The sequence below is a fragment of the Miscanthus floridulus genome, chromosome 5, assembly GCF_019320115.1.
Source record: "Miscanthus floridulus cultivar M001 chromosome 5, ASM1932011v1, whole genome shotgun sequence".
Taxonomy (NCBI): Eukaryota; Viridiplantae; Streptophyta; class Magnoliopsida; order Poales; family Poaceae; genus Miscanthus; species Miscanthus floridulus.
In genome coordinates this window covers 145,523,920-145,535,606 of record NC_089584.1, presented here as the reverse complement: position 1 = coordinate 145,535,606, position 11,687 = coordinate 145,523,920, and the positions used below count along the sequence as shown (strand labels likewise).

The window sequence follows — 11,687 nt, the reverse complement described above, 5'->3', positions numbered from 1 at the left end:
ATGGAAAGGAAAATTATTGTCAACCTCTGGAAGGGAAACATTAGTAAAAACGGTTCTTTCCTCCATTCCAATCTACCACTTCACAGTTTTTCAGGCGCAGAAAGGGGTGCTCAAAAGGATTGACAGATTACGCCGCAGTTTCCTTTGGCGCGGTGAAACTCCAGAAAACGTTACCGGGGGACATTCACTTATAAACTGGCCCACCACCTGCCTCCCAAAGGAAAAGGGGGGATTGGTATCTTGGATTTAGAGAGTTTCACAAGAGCTTTGAGGTTGAGATGGCTATGGTTCAAGTGGAAACAAAAGGAAAGAGCATGGACAAACCTGGAAGTCCCATGCAACAAGACCGATCATGAGCTTTTCAACGCATCAACCGTAGTAAATATTGGCAATGGAAAAACAGCTTTGTTCTGGACTTCGTCATGGATTAACGGCGCTTCGGCAAAAACAATCGCGCCTACCTTGTTTCGGAAGACGCACAGGAAGAAGATTTCAGTGCAAAAGGCTCTAGAAAATAGCAGATGGATTGACCACATATATCCTCCGAATTCATATGCAGAGGTCTCTGAATTTGCCGACCTTTGGGAGGCCATCAAGGATACGCAGTTGATCGACAATATGGAAGACAATATAAGATGGTGTTGGACAGAAAGTGGAGAGTACACAACAAAAAGCGCTTATAAAATTCAGTTTCAGGGGACCTTTTCCAAGCTCAGAATTATGCCAATTTGGAAGGCCAAGACGGAACCGAAATGCAGATTCTTCGCATGGACACTAATGCACAAAAAAATTCTGACCGCAAACAACTTGATGAAGCGAGGATGGACGGATGACCCCATATGTAAACTATGTACAAATGATCAAGAGACACCAACGCACCTGTGTAAAGATTGCCCTTTCACTAAGGAAGTGTGGGAGTTGATCAAGATATGGTTTAGTTTAACTGACCTAAGCTCCATAAGCACAACCGGGTCGCTTCATAATTACTGGCGAAGATGTAGGAGAAAAGTTGACAAAAATCAAAGACGGCGCTTCGACGGGATCATAATCTATTTTTGGTGGAATATCTGGAAAGAGAGGAATAGGCGAACTTTCCAACAAAAAAGTTTGAGCCCAAGACAAGTTGCAAGTTTGTGCAAAGATGATATAAGTCAATTTTCTTTGGCGACGTCTCCAATTCATAATACGGCGAACTAGCAGTGGACCTCTTCTTCAGTTGGGCCAGGGTTCTTATTTTCGGAGTGTCCCTAGTCTCAGTCTTTTTACCTTTTTTTTCTGTACAGTTGTTTTTTCTGCCGTTTTACTAGTTTTCCGTTTTTGTTTAGCAGGGGACGCTGGGTGTAAATAGAGAGTTGTATTTGCCCTTTTTTTTCTTTATATCGTCTAATAAAATCCACGGCAAAGCTTTTGCCGTTCTTTCGAAAAAAAAAATGTACTGGTTCTACCACTATGAATAGGCTCATTGGCAGAATGATATATCCAATCCATGTAGGTACTTAGTTTTAACATAGGCTAACATGGTCACAACCATACAACAAAAGAATACCAAAACTCCCACATGGCCTGTGTTCCAAGAGCCAATAGAAAGCCAATAGTAGTGGTAAGGGCCAGAGATTCGAAAGATAAATACAGGCAAGACTGCAGGGGCCATAGGATGCATATGTACAGAAGTGCTTTGTCTGCCTTGCATGGTACCAGAACCGAACCTATCCAGATCGCGCTCATATGGTTTATTCATGGAAAGAGGCGATACCTGAAACACAAAAGATGCCATTTTCAGAGTTAGAAAGCAGGGTAGATTTCATCAATATCAAAATGTTCAAGACAGCATGATTCTAGCTTGTTAAGATAGCAAGCATGTACCTGGCGAACTCTAGCCTCTGAGTGACAATACCATTCAGAAGAAGCTCCAAGTCAAAAACTTCCAGACCTGCAACAATTGTACAGAACTTTTTGATGAATTGCGAGAAATGGAGGAAGCAATAGAAAAAGGTTTTGGGAGGAAAAAATCATAACATGTACCACTCTCAATTAATGGCATACAGACACTGTGATCTTGTTCACAAGAGATTACAAAGGTCCCCTCAAAATTTTGATTCTCCCCAGCGGCTGACAAAATTTATTTAGCACTAGAGTAAATTAGCCAATGAAAATTATGGAACCAAGAATGGAATTCTAGCAGGTATAGAGATCATACAAATTATATGAAATGCAGTAAAACATAAAGCATATTATAGGATATTTTCTATTTATATGCCCTATGGCTACATGGTGCATACTACCAAGGACAGTGTGATGGTAGACTGATACGGATATGTAGATTACAGATTGCATACCTGACCATGAGCTGCAACTACTAAATTTTTCAGAAGCTCCTTGATAGGCTTGGCGTTTGGTGTGATTAATACTCTTCTACCCTGAAACAGATTTTCAAACCCTCTGGAAACATTATGATAATATTACAAAAGGAATGCTGTAAGCGTACTGTAAATGTTGAGTTTTCTCTTGACATAAAAGAGAATACAACTGCCCTCTGTCACTATTCGCTTTCCCATTTCAATTGGACTCTTCACATAAGAAATTAGAGGAAAACCTGAAGCAATGGTTTTTTTGCAGGCTCTGCTAAGTGAGACATGCATGCTACAGCCTAGCTCCTTTTCCTTCTTCATATCTCTCATAATGTATTTCTTGTCATCAATGAAGCACCTTGCTTCACTACAGCATTGAAGCCATGATGGCGTGACTACAGGTATTCCCATAGCTATTTCTTCAAGCATGTTCCTTGTACGGGCAAACTTTTCAGCAACAAAAGTGTGTAGCTTCTGAAATAGTTGTCGCCAGCATCTTAGACTAGCATCTAGAGGACAGCATCTTAGCATCTAGGACAGCATCTTAGACTAGCATCTTGGCATATGCTTGGCTGGCTGGCAGCCTATAAATATGTATCCCCAACCCCTCGGGTTGGTATGGCATTGAGAAATAAACCAGAAAATTGTCCCAACTCCTAGTGTCATCCTTTCTCGATAAGAGTAAGAATTCTACTACTTCCAAGAGTGAGAATTCAGCGACTAACAAGTGGTATCAGAGACGTACTATCCTGTAGCCTGAGCATCTCCTGCTCATCTCCTCTCCCAGCCACACAACAGCCCCAGCTGCGAGCAGCAGCTCCGGCCGCTCCTGCTCACTCCTCCCGTCTGAAGTAGCCCTCTCCCCACGCAGCAGCCCCCCGGTAGCGCGTCATGTCCGCAGGGCAGTCTCAGCGCTCGGTCGCCTCAAGCACGCGGCGTTGACAGGAGGCCGAACTTGCCGCGGCAGAGGAACGCGAGCGAGCGGCGGCAGAGACCGCTGCGGCGGCGGCAAGGGCGTCGAGGCTGGCAGCGGCGGAGCTGGCAGCAGCTAGAGCGGAGGCGGAAGCAGCGGCGGCGGCGAATGCAGCACGTGCGGCGGCGGCGGAGGTCGAGGCTCTGCGCGGCAGCATCGGCAGCTCCATTTCCGCTGACAACACCGCCGACGCGGACCTCGAGCTGCTAGAGAGGGAGGCAGCACGAGCGCGGGCGGCGCAGTGGGCAGCCGCGCACGCCCACGAGCGTGGCGGCAGCCCAGACAGGCGCGGACGCGCTGGCGGCGCTCCTGGAGGAGGCGCGCACGGCGGTGGCGCTCCTGGGGCAGCCGCGCACGCCCACGAGCGCGACGGCAGCCTAGACAGGCGCGGATGCGCCGGCGGCGCTCCTGGAGGAGGCGCGCACGGCAACGGTGGCGGACGGGTCGATGGAGAGCGCGGCCTTCACAAGCAGCGTGGCTCTCTCTCCCGGGATCGGTACCGACGGGTCGATGGAGAGTGTGGCCTTCACAGGCAGCGTGGCTCTCTCCCCGGATCGGTACCATGGTTACCACGGGCTCCAGGCTGTTGTCAGGGACGTCGGTCCCGGCGGTGGGTGGCCTACCCTTACCAAGACCAACTACGTCGAGTGGGCTGCGGTGATGAGGGTAAAGCTCCAGGTGCGGCACATGTGGGAGGCAGTCCGATACGGCGACGTCGACTACGACCTAGATCGACGGGCGCTGGATGCCCTCATCACTGCAGTCCCGCCCGAGATGCAGTTCTCGCTTACCAACAAGCGGACTGCAAGGAGGCTTGGGACGCCATCGCTGCGCCACGCATCGGCAGCGACCGCGCCCGCAAGTCCACACTGCAGGCACTTCGCAAGGAGTGGGAGAACCTGGCCTTCAAGCCAGGTGAGGACGTTGATGACTTTGCTCTTCGTCTCAACACTCTGTTGCAGAAGATGCTGTAGTTCGGCGATGACACCTACGGCGAGGAGAGAGCTGTCGAAAAGCTCTTTCGTTGCGTCCCCGAGAAGTACAAGCAGATGGTTCGCTCGATCGAGTCTCTGCTGGATCTCTCCACGATGTCGATTGAGGAGGCGATAGGTCGCCTCAAGGTCGTCGACAACGATGAGCCACAGTCTCTCTCGGGGCCCATCACCACTGGCGGGAAGCTCCTTCTCACTCGGGAGCAGTGGCTTGCCAGCCAAAGTGACCGGAGGAAGGGGGAGCCTTCTTCCGCGACAGGTGGTCGCAAGCGTGGCAAGTCACGCAAGGCGCGCAGAGACGCCCAGGCCAGGGCGCGAGGACGTGCCGAGGGTGATGCCCGCGGAGGCGCCCAGGGCGGCGCTGCCGGCAGGCACAAGCCGACACGAGACGACGCCTGCCGCAACTGCGGCCAGCTTGGCCATTGGGCCAAGGACTGTCGATAGCCACGACGCGGCCAGGCCCACGTCGCACAGGCAGAGGAGGAGCCGACTCTGTTCATGGCACATGCGAGCATCGAGCTACCTCCAGCGGCACCGGCCGCAGTGGCTCTCCTCCACCTTGACAAGCCAAAAGCACACACCCTCCTCGGCGACAGCTCCGGCAACAACAAGACTGACGGGTGGTGTCTCGACACCGGCGCCACCCATCACATGACCGGTCGACGGGAGTTCTTCACCGAGCTTGACTCTAGCATCCGAGGCTCCGTCAAGTTTGGGGATGCCTCCGACGTGGAGATCAAGGGCGTCGGCTCCGTCATCTTCACCGCCGTGTCTGGTGAGCACAGGCTGCTCATCGGAGTCTACTACATCCCCGCGTTGAAGAACTCTATCATCAGCTTGGGACAGCTGGATGAGAATGGTTCACGCGTGGTGGTTGAGGATGGAGTCATGAGGATTTGGGATCACCGTCGTCGCCTTCTTGCCAAGGTAACCAGAAGCGCAAATCGACTCTACGTCCTCAACGTGCAGGTGGACAACCCCTCTGTCTCGCTGCTCGTCGGGACGACGAGGCGTGGCAGTGGCACGAGCGTTTCGGGCACCTTCACTTTGAGGCCCTGAAGCGGCTCAGTGCCACGGAGATGGTGCGAGGCCTGCCGTGCCTCGACCATGTGGAGCAGCTCTGCGACGTCTGCGTGTTGACGAAGCAGAGGCGACTCCCCTTTCCACAGCGAGCTAGCTTTCGAGCCAAGGAGAGGCTCGAGCTTGTGCACGGGGACTTGTGTGGCCCGGTGACACCGACCACACCGGGAGGACGACGCTACTTCCTGCTGCTCGTCAACGACCTCTCCCGCTACATATGGGTGATGGTCCTCGGCAGCAAGGGAGAGGCTGCGGACGCCATCAGGCGCGCGCAGGCTGCTGCGGAGGCGAAGTGCGGCCGCAAGCTACGCGTGCTACGCACCGACAACGGCGGCGAATTCACGGCGGCTGAATTCGCGTCGTACTGCGCTGACGAGGGCATTCAGCGCCACTACTCCGCGCCGTACAGCCCGCAGCAGAATGGAGTCGCGTCGTCGAGCGGCGCAACCAGACGATTGTAGGGATGGCTCGGGCCCTCCTCAAGCAGAAGGAGATACCGGCTGTCTTCTGGGGAGAGGTGGTGGTGGCGGCCGTCTACATCCTCAACCGCTCACCTACCAAGACGCTCGACGGCAAGACGTCGTACGAGGCTTGGCATGGGCGCAAGCCGGCGGTCTCCCACTTGCGGGTCTTCGGCTACCTCGCGTTCGCCAAGGAGCTTGGTCACATCAGCAAGCTCGACGACAGGAGCACTCTGGGAGTGTTCATCGGCTACGCGGAGGGCTCGAAGGCCTACCGCATCCTCGACCCAAAGACACAGCGTGTGCGCACGGCGCGCGACGTTGTGTTCGACGAAGGGCAAGGATTGGCGTGGGAAAAGGCGATGGACGACGGCTCGGCTCCGACATACGACGACTTCACTATCAAGTACGTCCACTTCGAGGGAGCTGGGGGAGTAGGCGGCTCTTCTTCGGCGAGCGTGTCTACCCCAGTCCCCGAGCCTCCACCGACCTCGGCGCCTGCTACTCCGACAGCACCACGCTCTCCAGCCAGGACCTCGGCTGCGATGAGTTCTTCGCCGGCTCCACCACAGCCGGCAACGCCACGCACTCCAGCACCGACAGGCACCACTCCGGGCACGACTACTCCACCACCAGCTCGTGTCGAGCACGGCCCGGTTGAGCTCGCTACTCCGCTCTCTCACGACGAGGAGCGCGTCGACGCGTACCACGACGGTGAGCCGTTGCGGTACCGTACGATGGAGAACCTTCTCGGTGACCAGCCGGTGCCGGGACCGGTGCCTCACGACCTGGAGGCGCAGTTGCACCTTGCGTGTGATGACGGCGAGCCTCGGCCGTTTGCAGAGGCCGAAAGACACGCGGCATGGCGCGCCGTGATGCAGTTGGAGATGGATGCGGTTGAGAAGAACCGCACCTGGGAGCTTGCTGACCTTCCTCGTGGTCACCGCGCGATCACCCTTAAGTGGGTGTACAAGCTAAAGAGGGATGAAGCCGGTGCCATCATCAAGCACAAGGCTCGCTTGGTGGCACGAGGTTTCGTGCAGCAGGAGGGGGTCGACTTCGACGACGCCTTTGCTCCTGTGGCACGGATGGAGTCCGTGCGACTCCTCCTTGCACTAGCTGCCCAGGAGGGCTGGCGTGTTCATCACATGGACGTCAAGTCGGCATTCCTTAACAGCGACTTGAAGAAGGAGGTCTACGTGCACTAGCCGCCGGGATTTGCGATCCCCGGCAAGGAGGGCAAAGTGCTCCGCCTGCGCAAGGCCCTCTATGGCTTGCGGCAGGCACCGAGGGCGTGGAATGCCAAGTTGGATTCCACGCTAAAGGGGATGGGCTTCGAGAAAAGCCCGCACGAGGCGGCCATCTACCGACGGGGCAGTGGAGGTAATGCTCTGCTGGTGGGTGTCTACGTCGACGACTTGGTGATCACCGGCACCAAGGATGCGGAGGTGGCGGCATTCAAGGAAGAGATGAAGGCCACCTTCCAGATGAGTGACCTGGGGCCTCTCTCCTTCTACTTGGGAATCGAGGTGCACCAGGATGACTCCGGGATCACGCTTCAACAGACCGTCTACGCCAAGCACGTCGTTGAGCTAGCTGGGCTCACCGACTACAACCCAGCTCTCACTCCGATGGAGGAGAGGCTGAAGCTGAGCCGCGATAGCATGACGGAGGAGGTGGACGCTACGCAGTACCGGCGTCTTATGGGGAGCCTTCGCTACCTTGCCCACACACGGCCGGACCTGACATTCTCCGTCGACTACGTTAGTCGGTTCATGCAGCGACCGACAACGGAGCACCAGCAGGCTGTGAAGAGGATCATCCGCTACGTTGCGGGGACTCTCGACCACGGCCTCTACTACCCTAGGTGCCCTGGGGCGGCACACTTCGTCGGGTACAGCGACAGCGACCACGCCGGCGACATCGACACCAGCAAGAGCACGAGCGGGATCTTCTTCTTTCTCGGCAAGTGCCTCGTTAGCTGGCAGTCGGTCAAGCAGCAGGTGGTGGCCCTATCCAGCTGCGAGGCCAAGTACATAGCGGCCTCCACCGCTTCAACTCAGGCGCTCTGGCTCGCTTGACTGCTTGGTGATCTCCTCGGCAGAGACACTAGAGCGGTGGAGCTCAGGGTGGACAGCAAGTCCGCTCTGGCCCTGGCAAAGAACCCCGTCTTCCATGAACGCAGCAAGCACATCCGGGTGAGGTACCACTTCATCCGAGGCTGTCTTGAGGAAGGGAGCATCAAGGCGAGCTACATCAACACCAAGGACCAGCTTGCGGACCTGCTCACCAAGCCCCTTGGGAGGATCAAGTTCCTTGAGCTCTGCTCCAGGACCGGGATGGTTCAACTTTCCCACAAGACGACGCACAAGACTTAGGGGGAGAATGATGGATAAGTCTGGCTGATGTGGTCTTTGTGTTTTTAGGACAGCATAGGACAGCATCTTAGACTAGAGGACAGCATCTAGGACAGCATCTTAGACTAGCATCTAGAGGACAGCATCTTAGCATCTAGGACAGCATCTTAGACTAGCATCTTGGCATATGCTTGGCTGGCTAGCAGCCTATAAATATGTATCCCCAACCCCTCAGGTTGGTATGGCATTGAGAAATAAACCAAAAAATTGTCCCAACTTCTAGTGTCATCATCTCTCGATGAGAGTAAAAATTCTGCTACTTCCAAGAGTGAGAATTCAGCGACTAACAGCCACTGGTAGTCCAAAGTATATCAATATCTGCCAACATCCAAAAAAAGATGGGATTCATCAACAGACCATTAAATACTGTTTTTAATATGTATAACTAATGTATTGGACCACTACCTTTGTTTGCATTTTGATGGTTTCCTTATCCATGCTTTGGCTTAACAGAACATGGACGTTGGACATGTTTCTTCTTTGCCTGCTTGTCTGCAAAACTGGAGATGCTTCATTTCTTAACAGACTGGCAAGTTCTCTGGAACCTGGTGATTTCACAAGTCCTCTCTTCAGGCCTTGTTTAGATGCCACCAAAATTCTAAGTTTTTTCACTCTCTCTCCATCACATCAATTTTTAGCCGCTTGCATGGAGTATTAAATGTAGGTAAAAAAAATAACTAATTACACAGATTAGTTGAAAATCACGAGATGAATCTTTTGAGCCTAGTTGGTCTACGATTAGATAATATTTGTCAAATAAGACGAAAGTGGTACTATTCATTGGGTTGAAATTTTTTCAGCATCTAAACGAGGCCTCAGTGGCTTCTTTGATATTTGTGTACTAAATTGGGAGCATTTGCTATTTAGCTCCCTCAGTGGTACTCTGTTTATCAAACTAGGGTAATGATCTTCTTGTGCAGATGTGGATTGTTTTTCTAATAATCTGGCAAGCTGATTTAAATCAGGGCCAGATAGGCTAACTTGATTTGTTGTTGATGAGTCAGCTACTCCTGTACTTTTGGAACTAAGTGTAGTTGAGCTCCCAGCTTTATTGAATTGAACTTTCGAGCTTCTTGAGATAAACGTGTAGGTCCTCTTCCTTTTAGGGTGGATTACAGCATCAGAGCCGACAATATTTGAATCACTTGGACCAGATCCCTTGATTCCTTCTGACACCTCACGATTTGTATCTCCCTCTATAGTGATACTGCCCATGCTTCCTTTTGCTTTCCCTGCCATCTGTTTTGTACCTTTCTTGTCTTTTGACTTGCTGGGATTCTTTTTCACAGACCTTGAACTTCCACCAATTCGCTTTTGAATTGGCGGTTCAGAACATATCTTATTGGCTTTGCTTTCTTTTCCCAAGTTTGTTCTAAGAACTGAGCTTTCAGGATGTGCATTCTCCCTGACTACATGATTGACAGTTGATGCATTGGACAATGCTTCCATGGCTTCAGCTGCCATCTCAGTACATGGCCCAATATCATATGCATCATATAAATCATCAGTAGAACCAAGAGGCTCTGGCTTCTTAAAAGAACTCAAGCCTGAGTCACCACCATTACATTCTCGTATGGAACCAACAATGGTAGTTGATCCACTGCCACCATATCTCTGGGAGGTCAAATTCTTCGCTTGAGTATTAGCATGGATCCTTTGTTTTTTCCTGGAAATCATAATGGCTGTGCATTCATCATTACTGGAAGCATCAGCCCAGTCAAAAATATCTGTCTTTTGGAGTGGGCTAGGGCAATCACCCCTTTTGGCCAGGCACTGGGCTACTTTTGTGCCTAATATAGAAGCTGACTTTGTTCCACTCATTGGCTCAGCACTCATTTTCTGAGAAGTGCCTATGTCATCTTCTACCAGCAGCCTTTCCACAATATCAATAGCAGTAGCCTGTGATTCATCACCAGGCTCCTGTGAATTAAGGTAATCTAATCTTCCCTGAACTCTTGCGGTGCTCATTGTACCCAAGCTGTGGTTGCTGGCAGATGTAGGCAAGCAGAACCTATAAAATTGAAACTGTGAATGGTGTTACCAACATCAGACAAGTCATGGTGCGATTATTGAATTGATAAGAAAAACCAAAACTTGATACTAGTGCTGAAATCTTTTCCAAATTCAAATGGTCGGAAGATGCATATATAAACACCAAAACTGCAAATGTGAAAGGAACATTTGGAAACATCTAAAGTATTCAAATGCAGATATACAGAAACACATGTCCACAGAGAAAAAAAATGTACGATTACAAGAAAGATAAATGACACATGTTGCTCTGTCCTAGTGTCCTGGGGGATGCTGATTTACGGCAACACAACCAACTGCAAGCAGGGTTTCAAGATAAGTCGCGCAGGATGGAAAACTAAATGTGGTAGCCAGTAGCAAGGGGTAAATGTTGAGATTAAGGGCAGACTGTGTTCACAGAAATTATGTGCATCCATATTAAAGGCATTGCCTAGACTAGTAGACCATGGAATGGCAATACAGCAGCCAGTTGTTGCCAGAAACCAAGATTAGACAGCCAACCAAAGAGATTAGACTACAAAATAGCATCTAGTGGTAAATTGGAAATGGCATTGAAGAACATGACACCTTATCTTCCTAGGATTCAGTAATAACGCAAAGAGTGTCAATAACAATTATTAAGGCAGCCAATTTTATGCCTGAAGATTGAAGCACCAGCTGTGATTAGCAAGCTATGATATATTTGTTGAAATATAATCACAACTACTAGTTTCACAGACGCGTCGGCTTGACAATCTCACGCTCATTGCGCTCATCACGAAGCAATCGCCAAAATCCCCACCGTGTAAACATGGAAGGGGTTTGGCTTGAGGTTTAGGAGTACACTAGGGGATAGGAGAGAAGCCCCCCGCACTCCGCAGACGATGTTAATGGAGGCCGCGTAGAACAGTCATCGATCAGAGGTTCGAGCAAAACCCCCTCGTCCGCGGCGAGAAACGAACGATTCAGCGGTGCGGAGAACATGATCGTCCAAATTCACGAACAATAAAAAAAACCACGAAAATATTGGGGGAAACGGAGGTATTGTACCTCCGTTTGCGGGGAATAAGTCAAAATCTCGCAGTCTCGCGTCTTCGCTTCGGCGCTAGTCCGCCATTGATCGAAGCGAGCAAGATCGATTCCGGGTTCGGTGGGGTGCAAATGCGACGGCCGACGGTGGATGGGGGGAGTGGGGGGCAGCGGAGGAGAGACGATGAGTGCGCTGAAAGAGGGAGCGCCACTTCCTTCCGAAGCAAAACGCCGCGGGAGAAGCGTACTCGGGAAGCCAAAGGCGCAGTTGCCGTGCCCTTAAACCCGACTTTAATCCGCTTTTTTTTTATCCGAAACACTATTTTTCTCTCATAAATTCTTTCAAATCATTCAAATTTCTCCACAATCATACCAGC

General features: G+C 51.4%; 1 pseudogene; it reads right to left on the bottom strand.

Annotated features, from left to right (window-relative positions):
- Positions 1-1,471: 1,471 nt before the first annotated feature.
- LOC136453996 (uncharacterized) lies at positions 1,472-11,442 on the bottom strand (annotated as a pseudogene).
- Positions 11,443-11,687: the final 245 nt, after the last annotated feature.